General features: G+C 41.1%; 1 protein-coding gene across 2 annotated transcripts in view; it reads left to right on the plus strand.

The window, feature by feature from the left end:
• LOC128738870 (echinoderm microtubule-associated protein-like 2) overlaps window positions 1–22,197 on the plus strand; it is an 83,621-nt gene that overhangs the window by 30,229 nt on the left and 31,195 nt on the right. Inside the window, exon 1 of one of the 2 annotated variants that reach the window (XM_053834324.1) lies at window positions 1,969–3,042. The exons of the other annotated variant lie outside the window; for it this stretch is intronic. The gene's annotated coding sequence lies outside the window, so the exon portion shown is untranslated. Of the gene's footprint in view, window positions 1–1,968; window positions 3,043–22,197 lie in introns of those variants that run through there. 2 annotated transcript variants of the gene reach the window in all.

Raw genomic sequence — 22,197 nt, forward strand, 5'->3', positions numbered from 1 at the left:
AAACGGGTTAAATAGAAAAGACGGCAAACTGGAAAGAAATAATAAAAAACGAGTGAAATACATGAGAAAAAACAGAACATACATTAAGAAAAAATGGGACAGGAAACGAAGAAAAACAGAGCACTGAAACAGAAAAAAAACGAAGACGAGAGTAAAAGAAGAAAAACGCAAGGAAAGTGAAAGCAAACTGCAAGAAAGCGGCTCAGAAAAGGAGAAAAAATGAAATAAACAGTGGAAAAACGGAACTGGAAAAGAGAAAAAAACGAAACAGTAAAATGTGCGAGAGAATAAGGTGAAAAATGTCAATTCAAATTTCAAGCAAAACGTGTTAATTTAAAAATACAGTAATGTTTCCCATGTTGAATTTTGGGCTGACAAAATGGGGAAACTGATGAAATCGGGAAATTTTTTTTTTCGAAGATTTCAAAATTCAAGACTTAAGACCTTGCAATATCAAAGACTTCTACTGGAAATTAAATTTTAACCCTCAATTGGTCAACCGAAAGCTCAATGAACCGGCACACTGGTCCAGAATCTTTTTTGGTGCACATTAGTTTTGAGCGGGAAAACTTGGTTTTAGGTTTATGAAACCTTTGGAAGAGTTTCTTAAAATTAAAAGTTTTTTCGTCCTGTGGAATTCAAATTTTGATTAATCCGCCTAAAAGTGCAACAAAAAAATTTTTTTTTTTCAGTTTCAATATAACACATTAATGTTTTCTACAAAGTTTTACAGCATGTTATGACAAGAAATTTTGCTGAAGACAGGAACCTTCTATCTCTTCAGCAAAGAGAGAAAATTCTATTTCTCTTAAATGAAAAATGGTTAAAATCAGTTTTTCTATTTTAGTTGTTTTTGTAGTTGTTGTATAACTTTTTCGTGTTTTACAAAGTTGTACAAATAGTAAAAATACACAATATTGCTAAATATAGTATACCTCTAACTTTGCTCTCTTAGGAACTATAGAACTTTTACTATAAAAATAGCCTAATTTTGACCCCGAATTACTCGCGTTATGGCATTATTTTATTCAAAAACTCTCCCCCAGAGAATCAGAATAGTTTGAAGCAGGCTGAAAAGTTTTATAAATCATGTTTAAAAGCGCAAAAGTTAAACAAAATTCATGGGCTGATAAAATCGGGGGTAGACAAGCTGATAAAATCGAAACATTACTGCAGTCTAAATTATACTAAAGATTCTTATTTTAGCATATTTTTGGTACAGGATTTAATTGATAATTTCGTGGCATTTATCTGTTCCTATCAAAAAAAGGAATTTTACGTCATTTTACGTACATCCAACGAAGCTCACGGTGTATTTGCATCGCTAAACATTTCCTTGCGAACTGTAAAATTGGTTCAAAAGCGAATTAAATTAGATGAGTCAGACTAATATAACAAATTCACAAAAGAAAACACGCCTTAAGTCAGCGGAAAACATTGTTGCGCTGCATACAACAGTGCTAATTAGTTCCCAATTTCCGCAACCACCGCAACCATCCTAGCTCCTAGGTTTACTATCAACCGACAAGACGAAATTCGCAACACTACGGTATCCGATCGACCGATCGATCGCCAAGCGCGTAGCCTATAAGCGCACTACACAGCTGAGCTGAGAGAAACACGTTTGTTTGAGTTGTTTGTGTATTAGCAGCAGGCAGCAGCATCAAAACACGACTACGCCGCCGACCTCTGCCTGCGGGGCTTGCCTGTGTTTTGTCTTGGTTGGTACGATTGTCCATTCCATACCCGTGTTCCGTACCCGGCCGACCGTCACGCTCTCCGATGAAATGATCGCCGCCGTCGCCGCCGCCGCCACCGTTCGATGCGATAGTTGTGTTGTGGTGGCTCGAGTGTGTTCGAGTTCCTAAGTATGGTGAGCATTTCTACGCGACGGCGACATCACCCGCCGCTGCTGCTGCTGCTGGATTCCGTCGAACGTGCGGGGAGAGTTTCGTGCTGACTTTCGACCAGCGCGGTCCTGTGCTGTGCGCCGCTAATCTGGTCGTGTCGTTTAGTATAGCTTTGTCTGTTCCTTCGAGCCACAGTCAAGTTCGAGGTGAGCCTGAGCGTTCGGTTAGTTGCCGGTTTCGGGCAGTGCTGCTGTAGTGATCATTTCCTCCTACTTTACTCCGACTCCGACTCCGACCAATCGCATCGTAACGGGTTGTCGTTCCCGGTCGGTCGGTCGTTCGTCGCCTGCTGCTGGTAGTGGCTGGCAGTAAAACCGGCTTGAAGAAGAGAGGGTGGCTCACGGTGTGATTTTTGCAGCTTGCAGTAAGTCGTTCGTAGCTAGTAGGTATGCCCGGTTGGTTGGTGCTGAGTTTTTGCGAATGCGGACGATAGTTTTTCGCTGCTGGGAAAAAAACGTAGTGGAACAAGATCGGGGTGACGACGACGACGGTCCCGCTTAATAAGCATTGAATAGTGCGGTGCGTTAGGTGATGCGGGAAAGTTGTCACGTCAGCTACCATCAAAGTGAATCTCGCGCATGGATTTACGGTGAATTTGTACAGCTCTAGATAGTGCGCTGATAGCCGACAGGTTGTGTGATGAGTACTTACCGACCAGTGAAGGCTGCTGGTGCGTAGTAGAGAGCGGCTATACTATGACTATCAAACGTAAAAGTGCTAACGAATAAAGCAAACAGTTGACCACTACAGACCGTCAGTTGACATACAAACAACACTCGGTCCATGGCATGCTGAGTTGGAATCGGAATCGAGCAGTAATCAGGCGGCTTCGTAGGTTTTCAAGTGTACTTTTGTTTAGATGAGCACACAGAATAGATAGATATAGGTACTGTTGTTTGATTGGAAGTGCAAGGTGTAAGTGGAAAGCAGCTGCTAGCTGATGAAACAACAATCGTGAAACGTTTTGCAAATTAAACGCTAATCGAATAACGTGACAGTAGTGCGCTGGCTGCTGACAGGAGAAACTCGGTTGATCGGTTGAACGTGCATCTCGACATTAAATACTGTCGTCCACGGGATTGTGAACCAAGCGGAAATCGGCAGAGAGACGGCGGCGGAGGCACTATTAACGGTAAAGATCACTTTCGGATTGGAACAATTTCATTCGCTTTATTTTGTTGTTGCTTCCCATCGCATCGCATCGTTTCAATCAAAGCCACCAACCATCAGAGTGTAGTTCAGTGTGTCCAATCTCACCTCTTTCACCGTAGCGACAGGAGGGGTATGGCCGCTTGATTTCCAGCGAAAATTGTCAATATTGTTTCGAAAATTATTACTTCAAAACGCAGCTATGCTGCGACCCATTTTAGTTACAATCGCGGTGAACAACATTCCAGCAACCGGGATCGATTCCGCGCAAAGCAAGCAATGCAATCTCGTCTTTCCCCTATTCCGTACCCTAGCGTACCCTGCTGGCTGATGGCCAGCCAATCGGTCGGGCTTGTATTTTGTGTTTCTTCATGCGACCGACCGCCGAGAGTTTAACGGCATCAGGTACGCGCGTACCGGTACGGCGGCAACGGCAATCGATAACCGTGACAGTTCGCTGCTGGTAACTAAAACCTGTAGGATCAAGTTCAGCCATCAACCAACGGGGCCGTCGTTTTTCGTTGCGCTAGCTTTGCCATAAATCTGTGGTATAACCTCAATCAATCTATCGAACAGTGAGTTTGTGTTTTTCCTCTGTAAAAGCATCGATCATAGTTGGAATTACATGCAGGGTTTTGCTATATTCAATAGAAATTTTGTGTAAGACTTATTAGGCCGTATGAATAAAAGAGTTAGGGCAAACTCTCCCATGAGATTTACATGGGAAAAACAAAACACAGTGTTCTATTCATACGGCCTATTATTTAATCTAGGAGTTTTGTTTTAATGTAGTCTTTGTTACAATAGGTATCATACCTAATTTCAAAGTTATAAAACCTTAAGTTTGAATCAAAAATTTTCTAAATTTGACGATTATCAGCTTCCGCTTTTATGAAAACTTCAAAAATCTTCGACTTTGTGAAGATTATTGACATTTTTTTGTGGTTATACAGTGGTTATACTAGAGGAAAATAGAAATATTTATTCGTTGCCACGGTAACTCACCGTACCATCATCGCTCTACCAAAAAAATATGATTCAGTAGTAAAGTGAACAATACCGTCAGCTTAATATGGCAACAATAATGACAATGATGCGGTAAAAAAAGATGAAAAGTTGACAGTTTAACATTTTCTATTACCACTTCAAAATGAACTTCAGTTATCTCGAGTATACGTAAACAAATCCTAGGTCAAGTGCTAAAGTGGATTGGCTGGTTTTGAATACACTGAAGTCGTTTTTTGCGCAATTTGTTTTTACGCGAAATAACGCGGGGTTTTATATGTGAATTTTGCAACACGCAGTTTTTTACGCAACATTTTTTTTATTAAATTTTACCCAGATTTTACCTTTTATATACCTAGTTTTGGATATTACGCGGTTTTTTATGCAAAGTTTGGAGTTTATGTGATTTTTTTAACCATTTTTCATTAATACCATCTAACCGAATTTGTAATAGACTGGGAAAAGCCCAGTGGAGGTGAAGCTTCCTTCAAGTGGGCGCGAAAACCCCATCATCTTTTTTATGTCAAATACAAAACATTCGTAAAAACTACAAGGTATAGAGCCCTAAGGGTTGTACGAAAGGGTGACGTAGGCCTATATCAGATCATCATACGTGGACGGGGGTTCATAAGTACAACGCCTGCAACCACTGAGCGATAGAGATTTCTTTTAAAAATCACTTGTGTGCAGGTTGAAATAGTAATGAATGACCAGCCCACAGATTATTGTAATAACTATGATTATGCGTAGCTTGACATGTTTCAATAATCTTACTTTGACTCGCTTGTGGCCTTTAAAAGGACCATTGGTTACAAATAACATTAAAGCCAAAGCACGTTCATCGCAAATACGACGTGCCATTCGAATGTTCTTCTTTTTTGACATGAATTGCTACATGCACGTAAGTTAGCGGCGACGATTCACTGTCTTTTGCTCCGAGAAGGATTTACTAGTTTACTTTCACAGCTTCTATTTTATTTGTATGAGAATCCTTATCCTCCTATCACAGGGGTGAGTAATCCAGCCTCCAAAAAACCCCACATGCTAAATTTGGTACCTTTTGCTTGATTAGTTCTCTAGTTATGAGGAAATTTGTATATTATTTGTATGGGAGCCTCCCCTCCTAAAGAGGGGAGGCGTCTCAATTCACCATAGAAAAAATTCTTGCCTTCTGAAACCCTCACATGCCAAATTTGGTTCCATTTGCTTGATTAGTTCTAGAGTTATGAGGAAATTTGTATTTCATTTATATGGGAGCCCCCCCTCTTAGAATGGGAAGGATTCTCAGTACACCATAGATAAAATTCTTACCTTTACAAACCCCCATATGCGAAATTTGGTTCCTTTTGCTTGATTAATTCTCGAGTTATGAGGACATTTATGTTTCAATTGTATGGGACCCCCCCCCCCCCTCCTCTTAAAGAGGGGAGGTGTTTCAATTCATCATAGAAAAAAATCCTGCTTTCTAAAACCCGCACATGCCGAATTTGGTTCCATTTGCTTGATTAGCTCTCGAGTTTTGAGGAAATTTGTGTTTCATTTGTATAGGAGCTCCCCTCTTACGCCTTCCATAAAATTGCTGGTCATTTTACCTATCCAACGACATATAAATTGCTCAGTTTCGTTCAGTAATTTAGTAGTTATTAGCATTTGAAATCTTTCATTCAAACGTTACACTTCTATTTTCGTGTTCACAAAGTGCTACCCAGTCCAAGTATAGTAAACAAAGACGTAGTCCTACGTCAAAAATCTGATTTACGCTTATAATACTAATACTTTGCTTTACTTTACTTTTTCGACGACAATCCACTTAGCGAATCAAGGCCGAATTCAGGAGCCGTCTCCACATTAATCGGTCTTGGGCTGCCACTCTCCAGTCGCCCCCAACACTGGCTGTTCTAGCATCTTCGTCAACAGCTCTCATCCAACGGGTCGAGATCTACCATGAAGAAATCGGCCTCTGTCCGGTTCTCTACGAAATATTGTTTTCGATGGTCTCTCATCCGGCATCCTTGCTACATGGCCAGCCCATTGTAGCCTGCCGTATTTTAATCGCTTCACAATATCCGCATCTTTGTATACTTGGCCACACTGCTTCGTTTAATATGCCGTCAAGAACGCTCGAAAACGCCAAGAGCTCATCGGTCGCTCTCTTTCAACGTCCACGCTTCGTGGCCGTAGAGTACCACCGAGAGAATTAGCATCTTATAGAGTGCGAGTTTTGTACGGAGTTGTAGCCTACGGGACCTCAGCTGGCTACGTAATCCGTAGAAGGCCCTGTTGGCAGCCGCTATCCGCCTTTTTACTTCACGGCTCACATCGTTGTCACATGTCACTAACGTGACAAGATAAACAAATTCGACGACTACTTCAAAAGTATCTCCATCTATCACCGCCGCAGTTCCAACACCCGAAGGGCTACCACGCTCTCTACCATCCACCATAGAGTAGGGCGGGGCATAAGTGCGATGTTTGAAGTTGTCATCAATTTTCGTGGGATATAAAGAAGGACAACAACATAATATATTTTATAATGATGCAGTAACTCAATGTCTTCACATTCAACTATAAATCATCTGCGGTAATAGTGTTTTGCAAAATAAATTCTTCTTTCTTCTGATCAAGTGCAAATTCGCACTTTTACCCCACTAGCGGGGCAAAAGTGCGAATACCGCGGGGCAAAAGTTCGAAGCTAGAATCCATGAAGTTAGCCCAGCAGTAGCTAACAAAGCCATATTATCTTCACTCTGCGTTATGTTTCGGTAAGGAATATTCTCAATTTCCACCTTTTCTATTTTGCGCTGGTGTATTGCAGCCTCCGTTAGATCGAAACTTTTCCAAACGTTTGTTTTTTGTTTCATCAGCAGAAACACATTGTTTTTCTTCGGCCAACATCTGTAGAGCACAGATCTTTTATTTCTAGTATCTGTATTATAGTGCCTAAAGCTGTACATAATTAGCTATACATGTTTGCCTCGTCCATGAATCGCACTTTTACCCCGTCCGTGAATCGAACTTTTACCCCGCTAAGCGCTTGACGGGGTTAGATTAAATTACGCAAAAGCGAAATATATTTTGTAAATTATTTTCGCTGTATTTTCAAAACAGATATGTGAGTGATGTAAAACGCTGCTACAAATTTTCAACAAGTAATATCCTCCTGTTGATATCGTATTTGCCGTATAACGAAAAATTACATCAAAATCGCCCTAAAATAACATTTGCACATAACTTAGCAACTATACTTTGTAGGCAACCAAAGTTTACGTTAGATTCAAGCTGTCCAAGTAGTCACCCATCCATGCCAATGTAGAAAATTTACTCGGAATCTGCACTGATAAATCATTTAATCGCACTTTTACATGCATCGCACTTTTACACCTCCTTACTCTATACTTTGTTTAGGTAGAATTTTTTAAAAGGCCCTGTCCTCGTTACGTTTCTTTAAGATTCGTGTACGCTTCTTCTACAGCTTTACTATTAACACCGATGATATCGATGTCAGACAAGCATGTGAGATCTAGTCATAATGGTACCGCTGCTCTGCACGCCTGCCCTTCGACTAGCACCTTTCAATACAATAATGAACGGCAAATTCAACCGGCCGTCAGCTTGCTTCAAACCATCTAACGTCACAAACGAGTCCGATGTCTCACCCGCTATCCTGACGCTTGATTTTCAACCATCATGGGTAGCACGATAATCTTATTATGAAGCTTTTTGCTGAAAACATTATTCCTCTAAGTGTCACAGTTTTTGAGATCTTAGGCGTCTTTCATGACGGACCCCCAAAAATCGGAGTTTTCATTGTAACTTCAAAACTATGTGATTTAGGGAAAAATAATGTTCTGCAAACATTTGCATCTATTAAAATCACATAGTTCTGCAGAAGAACGTGAACACGTATCTTGTATACAGAGCGAGTTAATGAACGATTTAGGTAAAAATTAGCCATATTTCATACTGGTATACAATAAAAAGTTGGAAAAACTGGCGATCGAGATATAATTAAAGTGCTTTTCTTACTAGTCTCTGTGCAAGTAGAGCAAAGCTTTAGGTATAACCGTCTTTAAGACAATCCCCTTCTTTAACGACAAACTTCGCTACCGGTTATTAGAGTACAGGACAATTACAGGGCGGGTGTAATGATTTTATTAAACTCTAGCAGTGCCGCACAGCCGAAATTAGTACACACGATGACTGGCTTGCTACATTAGCATCGTACCTTGCTGCTAACAGGGCGATGGGATATAGTAAACATTATGATATATATCTCCAAAAGACCTAGTAACACTTTTTGGAAATGCAAATTAAATGATGAAGATCCAAATGACTTAGCATGTTTTAAGATCAGTTTTGAATGTACTTTCACTTTCAATATATCTCGGTCGCCAGTTTTTTCAACTTTTTATTGTATAGCAGTACGAAATATGGCTGATTTTTACCTAAATCGTTCATTTAGGTAAAAATCAACTCGCCTTGTACAGAAGGTACGTGTTCACGTTCTTCTGCAAAAGTATGTGATTTCAATAGATGCAAATGTTTGCAGAACATTATTTTCCCTAAATCACATAGTTTTGAAGTTACAATGAAAACTCCGATTTTTGGGGGTCCGTCATGAAAGACGCCTAAGATCTCAAAAACTGTGATACTTAGAGGAATAATGTTTTCAGCAAAAAGCTTCATAATAAGATTATCTAAAACTTTCTAGAACATACTATAGCTCTATATCATCAAATAAGAAAGTTAAATTTTGCAGCGCCACCTGTGTATGAGTTCCGAACCAATACTAACCACCAGTCGTTGCGTCTATTGATATACAGAAATTCTTCCGAAGACGCCATATTGAAAAAAAAAAACACTATGAAAAGAGTTATTAAAAAAGTTCACGATTCCGAGCAATGAAACCACTGTGCAGTCCGTAGGTAACTCCACCTCAGTCCATACCTCCAGTATAACCTGATGGATTGCACAATACAGCCGTTCGCTCCCGACTTTCAAAAGTTCGGCCGGGATGCCGTCCTTTCCAGCTGATGTGCCGTTTTCAGTTCTCTCGCTGCTTTCCTAACCTCGTCCAAAGTTGGTGGATCCACAGCTTGTCCATCATCCTCAATTGTTATCCTATTTCTGTTGACCGCTCCATCTTGTTCACCATTCAACAATGCATCGATGTGTTGTTTCTAACGCCTAACCACCTCCGCTATCTTTCGGTAATCAGGTTTCCCTCCTTGTCGTTGAACATAACAGGAGTTGGTACGGTCCGGTTCCTGATTCCGTTGGTCGTATTAAAGAAGCTTCCCGTAACGTGCCTCTCGAAGCAATTCTCCGCCTCCGCAAGAACGCGATCCCAGTGCTGACGTTTCTTACGACAGTGAAGTCTCTTTTCGTCAGCTCTTGCATCTCGGTATTACACATTGCACGGATGGGTTCGTTTTGACCGTAGTGGAAGTTAAGTCAAATCCCATAAAGTTCCACGATTTCAAACTCCTTGTGGGGGCATTGATGCTGATTTGTGGTAGAAGATCAGCATTAATTCTACCGGTTAAAAGCTTTCCTATAAAACTAAATCTGGTCATATTTCGTCTTTGGGCAAGCGTTTTTCCGTGTCAAACAAACGATAACGCTTCACGTAAGAAGGAGGTTCTGTTGGGTTACGCCAAGGCAGAGATCTAAGAGCGTATCGTAGAAATCTAGACTATACCGCCTCAACTCTACCAATCCAAATAATATCTGCATAGGGGCTTCAAATTATCGCTGAGGTTTCTACAACCGACCGCACAAGACAGTAATACGGTTCTCTCAAACAGTATGGATCAGTGAACTCCTTTCCAATTCTTGTAATAAAGCCAAGATTTCTGTCCGCCAGTGCTATAATTAGTGAGTAATGATCCCTGAAGGACATGCAACAGTTCAGCAGCATTCCACCGTTAAGGTGAAATTAGTCGTCATTGAATTTGCAAATTTCAAAAGTAGTTTTTCTTTGTATAAAACAAAAATATTGTTCATGAAAATATGTTCGCTGTGTTCAGATTGGCAAGAAGAATGCAGTGAATACATTTCTATAAACTGAACTCCGCTTTTGAGCCCAAAAACTGCTTCCGAAATTGGGCTCTTCGACGAAAAGTTAATGACTGCTAGTTTCCCGTTAAAAGTAGATACTCCTGAGGAGCATCTGACCAGATGAGGTGTAGTCCCATACAATCGATTGTTTTCTACGAGTGAAAGAGATCACACAGCATTTCGCTATACTCAGTGTCAGCTGATTATTGAAGCACCATTCAAACAGATAATTAATTCTGCCATGGATCGTGTTACAAGAAACAAATCGTCTGCATGACGTAGTTTGCATCCTGGTGGTATGATAAAACAGACGTCATTGAAAAACAAAGAAAAAGGCAGAGGTCCGACATTGCTTCCTTGAGGCACACCTGATGAGCTGATGAAGTATGATTCATAGTTCGCAATCTTCACAGTAAGAAAATGGTTAATCAGGTATGATCTGAGCCACTTGACGAAGTTATAAGAAGCTCCCAATTGAGCAATTTTTGTCACCAGAACCAGAAGTGGTGGCCTCGGTCAAATGCGTTTTTGATATCTGTGTAGATGATATCAACTTGAGCAGCATCTCTCATATGATTAATACAATGCAATGTGGTGAGAGCTGAGCCAAAGTAGTGGTTTTCGATCTGTCTGGAAAGAAGCCTTGTTGGTCGGTGGAGATATAGGACTTAGCTTCGTGTGTCATAACATCTTCATCGGCATCAGAGCCGGCGTTACAACGCGTGAGACCCTTTGCAGATTAGGTAGCGAGGTCTCTTTTGTATGCCACAACGACATTGTGTTAAATGGCCACTGTGACAGTCCTAATGATCGTCTTTTGGGGCAGGCTCCAATTGTCCTATACAGTTTACGGACTCGCCCAGCATTCTTGGTGAAAAGCATTCCACTCCACACCCATTGGTATCCATTCCATCACTGAAAAATTCCCCCCAAATTAATCCACGCACTGCGCGGATTACCTCGAAGGGCCGCATGCGGCACGTGGGCCACAGTTTGGCCGTCACTAAGCTAGATAATTATAATCCTGTGTTCAATTTCTTCAATTTCAGTACTATATGTACTACTCGGTTGACTTTAAATATGTTGCTTTTGGATCTCGGATTTTTTTATGAAAACTTTATTTGACGTTTTCGGCTGACGTCATGAAGATCTAGTTATGATGTGCGTGGTTTTATGTTTACATCTCAACACTGAACTAAGAAAAAAATTGTTAACGTTTTGCTTCGAGGATGGAGACATTAATCTTCGAAACGTCAGCCGAAAACGGCAAATAAAGTTTTCGTAAGAAATCCGAGACCTAAAAGCCATATCTTTTAATAAAATACAGCGGTCTATTGTAATTATCCTACATGGTTGATGAAATTAATGACGTTTTGGGATTTGAGCTCCACATTTGGTATGAAGTAAAAAGGAAATTTCTGAAAAGTTATGCCGATATTTAAATGATAAATAGCGGAATAGTGCCCAGTTAGGAGTCTTGTGATTGCACGTAGTTCATTGAGTTAAGTAGAGTTTTTTTTAGCTACGGAAGATTTGGGTAGATACACTGTCTAACTGTTTATTCTACTGGCTTGTGAAGGAGTGCATCGGCCACCAGTGACTAGATTACGGGGGAGTTCCCTCCTTGTGGATATTTTTTGGCCACCAAAATCGTGACCGACGTATTTACTGATGATGATGCTTATTTATTTATTAACTATTTTCGACCAGTGGTAATGATGATGTGATTTCTCTGCTCGAAAGCATTGCTTGAATCTAGCGCATTGTAGTCAAAACAGAATCGACATGTTTTGAAAGAGAACCGTAATAATTGAATCCAAGGACGTTTCATCGAAAGAACGACACCTTAGTAAGCTTTAGACAACACCTGCAGAAAACTCAGCGTAATCTGAAGGTGAAACCGAAAACTTGCTGGAAGTCTGTTAGCGATCAGTGTATGGAATCGGGCCCTCCTTTAGCCATGACCCTGAATGGTGATATTGATTCAGATCCTTAGTATATCAGTCAACTATTTGCTGATAAATTCGGGCGAACGTTTTGCGATGAAGTGATCGCAGACGACCAAGTTACTCAGGCTGCTTACAATGTTCCGATAATGACTGGGAATACGCTGAGTACTCTCAACATAGACGAAACAATGATCTGTAGAGCCGCCTCAACGGTGAAATCCTCAACAGTTTTTGGAGAAGCACATCGCTGAGCTAGTTATCCACAGTCGGCTGGTGTTTAGTCTGTCCGTCTCAAGCGGTGTATTTCCATCCGTATGGAAAACTGCCCATATGTTTTCTGTTCATAAAAAAGGGGATCGGAATGACATCAACAACTACCGTGGAATCTCATCATTGTGTGCCACTTCGAAGTTATTCGAGCTTGTAATCATGACTCCGCTGCTGTCCCGCTGATTTATAGGCGTTCGACAAAATCAATCATGCTATTGCAATTGCCAAAATTGGAAAGACTCGGTATCGGCGGAAGTGTGCTGTGTTGGTTTAATTCCTATCTCGCAGGTGGTAAACTGATTGTGACGGTTGAAGGTTTTCAATATCATGCGTTTTCAGCGTTTTCGTCTGGAATCCCACAAGGTAGTCATTTGGGACCGTTAATCTTCCAGCTGTACTTCATTGATGTCAACCACGTTCTTAAAGGCCCTCGGCCTTCGAGTCTTCAATAGAGTTGCCGCTGTTTTTGATTTTAATCTGTCACGTGAAACTATCTGCCGAAACTTCTGTGTTTTTCTCTATCAATGACGAGAACCCGGTTTCGACTATTGGTAACTGTACACATCTGTAGCATATTCAGAAGCGATATGCCATCGGGTAACGCTGCGCTGGGTCTAAAAAAACAAATTTGGTAGGATCCGGAACAGTGTATCCAGATTGAGAGCTTTTTCATATAAACCCAGGGTGGTTGTAAATTCCAGGCAGTATGTGAGTCGTCCTGGTTACAAGGGAGCTTGCAATGGTGAGCACTGTATCGATGTATTTCTGGATAACATTAACAGGCGAAATATAATGCTCCGATGCACATATTTGTGCCAAGGATTTGGATGTTTATCCACAATTGCTTTAGGTCGCAGTCGACACCCGTTTTGTGGTTGAACGATAAACGGTTAGATACGGTAATGCACGTTGACGATCATTGCGGTAAACAGTGTAGCTTGAACCATATATTTGTAGCAAAAAGATTTGGTCATTTAGCCACGTTTCAGTCAGAACAATTATATCAAGCTCTGGATTCGAGACAACAACAAATAATTCGTCTATACGCAATTCCCCTCACATTCTGGTAGTATATTCCGAGCTTGTACGTCGTCAAAAGCGTAGTTATTAATGATTGTTCAAGCATGGTGCATCTACTGCTATACTGTTACCCTCCTTGGCTCTCCCTGAGAGAAAAGAAACGATGCCATCGTTTCTCTCTTGACGCTGGGTTGTGGTGATATGCAAATCTTGTAACCAACCAAAGGTGACGCCTTCAGTGCTAGTGTTTAAGACTGTTGCGGATGTTGGTCGCTATACTGAATTGTCAATCCTAAGTTTTGACCTTTTCAGCCGTTTCTGGTACATTGGACAGTCCATGCACCAACAAGAGGGATGGTCAATTCTTAGCTGGTCGATAGTCGGTAATTTTTGTTTAACGTTGAAATCCTGGCAGTTGATACATTACTTCTCAGTAGAGCTCCCTTCATTGATCGTGTGTTCTTCAGCACATTTCGGGCAACGTATGGCTTTATTACTGTTGCGGAAGAATGTGTTAATAGCCAAATGGCTTGTGGCCAAATTCGGAACATTTGTAACAACAACGTAGAGCATCTACCATTTTAAAAATACGATAACGGTCCCAGTCTATATTTACTCGCTGTTCTTTCAGACGGTTGAATGATAGATCAGTTTCAATGATAACAGTAGAAGTGTTTCCGGTTTGATTTATTTGTTTTTTGATGCGAATAACGTTCAAGTCAGCATTTGTGGCCAAATGGTCTTGCTTTTTAATTTTCCATATCAGTTTCCGATAAATCTTCGTCGATATCAATAATTTTAATTCTAGGTTTTAACGGGCAGAGCTTTTCAAGATCGTAGCAAATAGACTTTTGGCATCACGAACAAATTTCATCGCAAAGTCAATTTTTATGCGAATTTTGGAATTTTAGACGCTTCTGATTTACGCAGAACGTATTCTCCGCGTAAAAATCGATTTAAATGTATTTCAATTGCTTATATGGAATGTTAAAATGTGAAGAATTTGAAGAGCGGCCGATAACTTTATTGCGGGGTTTCGGGGTGAAATGCACTCTACAGCTGATACATACTCAACACAATGGCAATGATCTTACCTGTTTGATCGAGCGCTAGTGCTAGTGCTGGCGAAGGGGTTTTCCAATCTGCCCTCCATGGCAAGAATCCTAGCAGTATCGGAAACCATCGCTCTGATGAATTTTCAATTCCTAGAAAGGCACCCCTAGCAAGCAACGCCCCACCGGCCACCTCGAATGCCCTGATATATTACCAAAACGTTGGCGGGATGAACAGTACCCTAACCGAGTACCAGTCAGCCTTCAGTGACGGCTTACGCGTGGTTGAACGAAAATACGTTGACGAACCAGCTGTTCAATGACTCGTACTCCGTATATCGACAGAACCGGTCGTCTTTAAACAGTTGCAAACGCACAGGAGGGGGTGTATTGTTAGCTGTTCGTTCAAGTTTCAAGTCTCGTACGGTTAATCCTCCAGATTGCTCACCGATTGAACAATTATGGGTCGCTGTTACTACTGCTGACGGAATACTCTATGCGTGGTATACATTCCTCCCGATAGAGTAAACGACGGAACTCTGATTGAAAAACAAGTTAATTCACTGGATTATTTCGCAACTGAGGCCCCGAGATAAAATGATAATTTTTGGTGATTTTAATTTAAACGCGATTGCTTGGCAGTGCAACTCTTACGGATCATTTTACCCGGTTACTTCTCAGTCCTGCATGCATGCACCAATGCAACAGATGAGTGGAACTGTACATGAAAATCATCGTATGCTTGATCTATGTTTCGCTGCCGATGAATTATGCGTGGACTGTTCGGTTATGGAGGCTTCGTCACCGCTCCATGCTTTCGGGACACTTCTGTGTGTCTGTCGTACGATTTTACTAAGGCAAATTTCCACGGCATAAACGATTCTTTCAAACTTGTTGATTGGGACGAGGCCCTCCGCGATACTGGCGCCAATCTCGCAGCGTCCATTATCTCCAGCATTATCCTTTATGTATCGACCACTTTGTACCCGTAAAAACTATGCGTGTATCATCTAAACCAGCCTGGACAAACCGCGATCTGGCATCTTATAGCAGTGAAACGAGCTGGCCTTAGACAACACAGCAAGCTTGTTTATCCTATTTTTAAGAAAGGTTGCAAGCGAATGGTATCGAATTATTGGGGTATTACTGCGTTAAGTGCCACTTCTAAACTGTTCGAGTTAATTATTCTTCAAGAGCTAGTCCAGAGATATAAACATTTCGTTTCGCCTGACCAGCAAGGATTTATGCCAAAACGATCTACGTCAACCAATGTAACCTGCATCACGTCGTTTGTAATACGCCAAATAGAGACTGGCAATCAAGTGAACGCAATATACACCGACTTATCGGCAGCATTTGATACTATGAATCATCAAATAGCGATAGCTAACTTTGCTAAACTGGGCATGAATGAACATTTGCTTCTCTGGCTCCAATCTTACCGAAGCGGTCGGAGTATGTCTGTTAAAATAGGTGACCATATCTCATATCCGTTCTTAGTTTGGTCCGGCGTTCCACAAGGAAGTCACCAAGGGCCATTTTTGTTCTTACTATATATGAACGATGCCAATTTCATTTTGAATTGCATGAAACTCTCGTACGCTGACGTTTTAAAACTATACTACACTATAAAACAACCGCAAGATACACTTTTCCTGCAAAAACAGCTGGAAGTTTTCGCAGAATGGTGCCAAATAAACCGCATGTCGCTAAACGCATTTGGTCGAGGACCATCACTTTTTCACTTTAACTATGCCTTAGAGGGTGTACAGTTAAAGCGCGAATAAATAGTCAAGGATTTGGGAATTCCAATCGACACTAAACTCAGATGGAATTCCAATCGACATGTGATCCTTTAAGGATCACATCGCTTATGTCGTATCAAAAGCCTCTTCGTAGCTGTGCTTTTTACTTCGATTTGCAAAAAAATTCAAGAATGTCTAGGGTAGACGTTCGTCCAGACGTGCACCAGTACTAGTTGTAGTACCAGTAGTGGTGGAAACTGGAATTATTCCATTATTTTTGCAGATTTTGGTACAAGTTTGATAAGTATCGAATTACCTCCTTTCAAATTTCGGGCCTTCACGAACATATCTGGGGTTCCTTAAGGCAGTGATCTTGGTTCCTTGATATTTTTGTTATACGTAAAACAAGTTGCTGTATGCTGACGACCTGAAAATTTTTCTGGTAGTTAGAAACACTGAAGAGTGCCGTGAGTTCCAGAAATTTTTGATCTTTTTTGTATGCAAGTGGAATTGTATCATCATAGGTGTTAGTAATAATTGAAATGAATGCTGTGTTGTATCATTCACGGGTAACAAAAATCCTATACTGCATGACTATTAAATATATCGAAGTAAGTCGTTTGGCAAGAGTTCATGAAGTAAAAGACCTAGGCGTTACGTTGAATAGTAAATGGACTTTTGATATGCATCGAACGATCATCGTACAGAAACCAAACTGATGAGATGATCCGAGTCCTGCAAGCGCATCAGCTCTTTCATTTCCATGAATTCCACAGTGACCTAGGACCCAATATAAGTTAACTTGGTTACGACAAGCCAATTTTTGGAGTGATTGAGTATATTTCCAAACGTGTTTTGACTGTCGGACATGATACAACCTATATTGGAATGTCTATAGCTTCTACGTAAGCACACAGTAGAACGCTCTAAAATTGCTTGAATTTCAGCTTGGAACACAGCTGACCATCTACCCAAAGGAATTGATATGTCTATTCCTGGCCCAGTTACTTGCTGCTCCCACTTGAATGTCCATTTTTGAACCATCTGCGTAAAAAAACGGTTGACCCTGGACGAATATCGGGACCACCATCTTCCCAAGAATCACACCTAGGATCAAATACGCGAAATATTCGATTAAAGTTGTATTTTTCTCCATCCAATCTTCATTAGATATTGATTACAAGAGGATTAACACTGATAGTTTTTAGAATACTGATATGACCCGTAAGACCGCCTTCAAAGAGGTGCATAGATCTTCTGATCCTTAGAGCACTCTTTTCAACTTCTAATTGTATAAATTGATGCAATGGAAGCATATAGAGTAAAGCTTTCGAGAATTATAACAATTTTAATATTAACGATAATGTATCTGATTTCAATTATTTTAGTAAGGATTTTAAAGATTCGAAAATATCTGCAAAATTTCAGATTTCTTCAGATCTTGGACTTTCGCGGCTAGTAAAGAGAAGTGCAAGATCATGTTTAAAATTGTGGAAAATAATAATCAAAATTGCTGCCAGGAGATTGAGCAACAGATAGCATTCCTCGAATTAAAAATAAAAATAGAGCAAGAGCACATTCGACTTTTATCTTCAACTATGAACTACGACGCAGAGAGAGTCGTTACTTACAAACCATCAGCGTTGATACAAAAGGAACAACAAAATTATCCATCGACAGAAACCAGCAAAAATACAATACGACATCGCGAGTACAGGACAGAGGATTACCAAATGAACGACGAAAATTGTACCCCAGCGAAAAAAAAAAGACGGACCGATCGTGGTACGGCTGAATGTAACGAAAACCGCGCAGAAGAAGGAGAATTAAAGCGAAAAGCTTATTTTCCTTCAGCAATGAACAAGCAAATTGATCTTCACACGGTAAGCTACCGGTGGAAATGAATCCTAAGTTGTTAGACGTTAGGAGATGTTAAAATATTATCTAAGAAAGATGACTATACTTATTGTGTAAAAATGTAAACAAAAATTAATAGTTAAAGTTAAAGCTAATTAAAAATGTTTTGATTATTTGACTCCCCTTTTGGCTTGATTTTTACGCTTTGATCGTCACAAGCGGGAAAGGCTCTAGCTTCCGTAATCTATTCTGTTCCAGAAGCCGCTGCGATTTTCGGTATTCTAGAAACAATAAAAACGCTTCGGGAAACACTTATTTCAAACACTTATTGCAGGCTACATCAGTGTCGAACTCTGAAAAGTTACCAAAATTTTATGAAATAGAAGATGAAACCTAATTTTCCGCTGTTTCTCCTTCATGTCTTGTCCCACTCTGTTTGGATACCATAAACACCTTTGTTTCATGTCTTTCCTCTGCCGTACCCTTCGTCGATTCTAAAAACTACCGTTTATTAAAAATTAAATAAATTCCTGATTCCATTATAAATGTTAGTCTAGAGAATAGTTTTGGCGTTTTTTCTGTAAGCATAGATGGAAAAAAGCATTCCATAACATGAAGAACGGCGTTGAGTGACCTTTTCCAGCCCATCATCAGGATAGTGCCTGTTGTCCCAACTGATTACATCTTAATTTTTTATAGCGTTCTTTTGTAATCAAATAAAAGTGTTTATATTATCTCAGGAAAGACAACACATGAAGGGCAAAGAGCGTAAAATTGAGTAAGGAAGGGTTTTTGAAGCAACGTTTATTAAGTTTGTATAATGTTCCTCTTTATCCAAGCTGGGAAAGTTGCGGATTGAAACAAGCTATAACGGGTGCCAATTGAAACCGCATTCGAACCCAACTTCTTCTCCACGCCCTGTGTATCACAGATATGGGTAACTCTTTGACCCACAGCGTGTGGTCTGGAGTCTGGACTGATTACCACTTGTTTTTGTTTTATTTGTATAAGGTTTCTCTGCAGTTGAAATATGCATTACTGTCAAGAACTTAGCAAACAAAGGTTTCCCTAATTGTTTTAATTAGTTCTCTCAGCCGATTTCATGTTATTAAACACTGGCTTCACGTGGTCTGTTGTGTTTTGCTGCTCTTTTATATTTCTTCTGGTTGAAGGGAATTTCTTTGACCCAAAATTGTTCTTTGTGAGGGAATTTGTCTTTGAGACTGTATAGCAAATCAGTGGGCTATTGCAAATCCGCCATGTCGCAGAACATTTTCAACAGGATTTGTAACCATTGAGTATGAATAATATTCTCATCTCTAACTGGTTTCATGTCGCAACTTAGACCAAAATCGGGTTGTTCAATGGCAGGTGGGAATCGAAACCACGTCTCTCGATTGCCGGTTGTGGTGTGATACATCAACACCATCGATGCACAATTCTTTTGAGTAGCTAAGTATTCTTACTCAGCGACAATATTATTTTTGTCCGTGTGACTGCCCTTTGTTTCTGCCCCAGAGAAGATAGATGGTTATCGACTCGATCAGTGCGGTAGAAACAGGCAGTGCGTTGCCGTCAGTCGCCTCGGAAAGTCTAGTGATTTACTACCAGCGGCGTTTCCTTTTTTCCTGTTGCATATCTTGTACATGACTACAGACGGTCATGACATACTCTTTTTTGGAAAGGAAAAAAGTGTCTGATGCGAAAAAAGATTAATTAGATGAACTGGAAAATAATGGTGGAAAACTCTAAAGAAATATCTAAAAGCCATGTTCTAGCTCTCCGAGAGAATTTATGAAGAGTTTTTTTCTCGTTCGGAAAGTTATAATTTTATAGTGACGATTCCATATTAATGTTTTTTGTTATTCAAAAACGAAAATTCGTGAAATTTCTGTCACTAAAAAACTGTGAATTGGTGAACAAGAAAAAAAAGTTCTATAGAATTTTCCATCACCGTGAAGTTTTTTGTGGAAACCTTCTATCAGATTATAATTTTGCTGGATTGTTAAAAAATTTACTTACGTTTTCTTAAAACTGTTTTCTCTGTCATTCTTCGTTCCGACCGTAACTCTAGCAAGAGAAAAATCGCTATCACGAAATTTTTGTCACTAAAAGATTATGAATTTATTGGTTAGAACATGGATTTTCTACTTTTCTTTAGCGTGGAAAATGTTTAAATTGTGCTAGAGCTAGTGCTAGGGCTAGGGCTAGGGCTAGGGCTAGGGCTAGGGCTAGGGCTAGGGCTAGGGCTAGGGCTAGGGCTAGGGCTAGGGCTAGGGCTAGGGCTAGGGCTAGGGCTAGGGCTAGTGCTAGGGCTAGGGCTAGGGCTAGGGCTAGGGCTAGGGCTAGGGCTAGGGCTAGGGCTAGGGCTAGGGCTAGGGCTAGGGCTAGGGCTAGGGCTAGGGCTAGGGCTAGGGCTAGGGCTAGGGCTAGGGCTAGGGCTAGGGCTAGGGCTAGGGCTAGGGCTAGGGCTAGGGCTAGGGCTAGGGCTAGGGCTAGGGCTAGGGCTAGGGCTAGGGCTAGGGCTAGGGCTAGGGCTAGGGCTAGGGCTAGGGCTAGGGCTAGGGCTAGGGCTAGGGCTAGGGCTAGGGCTAGGGCTAGGGCTAGGGCTAGGGCTAGGGCTAGGGCTAGGGCTAGGGCTAGGGCTAGGGCTAGGGCTAGGGCTAGGGCTAGGGCTAGGGCTAGGGCTAGGGCTAGGGCTAGGGCTAGGGCTAGGGCTAGGGCTAGGGCTAGGGCTAGGGCTAGGGCTAGGGCTAGGGCTAGGGCTAGGGCTAGGGCTAGGGCTAGGGCTAGGGCTAGGGCTAGGGCTAGGGCTAGGGCTAGGGCTAGGGCTAGGGCTAGGGCTAGGGCTAGGGCTAGGGCTAGGGATAGGGCTAGGGCTAGGGCTAGGGCTAGGGCTAGGGCTAGGGCTAGGGCTAGGGCTAGGGCTAGGGCTAGGGCTAGGGCTAGGGCTAGGGCTAGGGCTAGGGCTAGGGCTAGGGCTAGGGCTAGGGCTAGGGCTAGGGCTAGGGCTAGGGCTAGGGCTAGGGCTAGGGCTAGGGCTAGGGCTAGGGCTAGGGCCAGGGCTAGGGCTAGGGCTAGGGCTAGTTCCAAGTTCCAAGTAAATTTTGGCAGTATGTGGTTACAATCGGGCGAAAGATAGGGTTGGTCACTCACTTTTTTATAACTGTTTACTTTCAGGACATCAAATTGGACTAGGTTTGTCGCGGTCGTAAGAAATCTTGTTAGGTAGAGGACTTTATCACTTTTTCTGGTGTACTTCCCAAGCACAGATATCAAATTAGTATAGGTCTGAACGTCGTAAAGAATCTTCAAGCTGTTGGGACGAGGGGATTTTGTTGCTTTTTTTCCTCAAAATAAAGTAATCGAAAAAACATTAAACAGATGGTGTGTTTACCTGTCGTCCCTGCCTATAAACCAAGGCGATCACGAAGAAAATGTACAAGGTGTACGAAGAAAACGAACGAAGAAATTTTTGACGAAATTCAAACGGCCATAATTCCTTCAAAATAAGACGGAAATTTTTCTAGTTTTTCGAAAATATTTCAAGATTCACAGTAGTCAGAGGACACCAGTTTGAAGTTTGACATCCATATTGGTATGGTTTCGGTCATGTTTTAAAATGGCCATAGAGAAAGAACAATACTGGCAACATTCTTAGAACTGATTTCACGAAAATGGCCATAACTTGGTAGTTTCTCGACGGATTTCCATCCTCTTTTCACCATTCGACTGGAAATAAAATCTAGTTTTGGGACAAAATATGTATATCATTAACTTTCGGTGACAGAAAATAATACAAGCGATGAAAAAATAGTTTTTGACATACCTTCGGACAACCCAGAATATTTCTGATGTCCACTGGCTACTGCGAATCTTAAAACATTTCAGAAAAACTGGCGAAATTGCCCCGTCGAATGCAATTGGTTTCATCTAAAAATGTCCTATTTTGTTGAAGTTATGGCCGTTTGAATTTCGTCAAAATTTTGCCTGTTCCGATCATTTTGTCTAACCCCTGGATATTTGACCTTGAAATTTTTCGTTAATTTTTACTGTTTAATGATGAAAAAGAAAGTTATAGTAGGAATCACACAATTGCTACATCTATTATGAGTCGATCGGTATCTAAACCATGAAAATTCATTCATAATTGGCAGTGCTATTAGCGTTCAAAATCTTT

This window comes from Sabethes cyaneus, chromosome 2 (assembly GCF_943734655.1).
Source record: "Sabethes cyaneus chromosome 2, idSabCyanKW18_F2, whole genome shotgun sequence".
In the NCBI taxonomy this organism is placed as follows: domain Eukaryota; kingdom Metazoa; phylum Arthropoda; class Insecta; order Diptera; family Culicidae; genus Sabethes; species Sabethes cyaneus.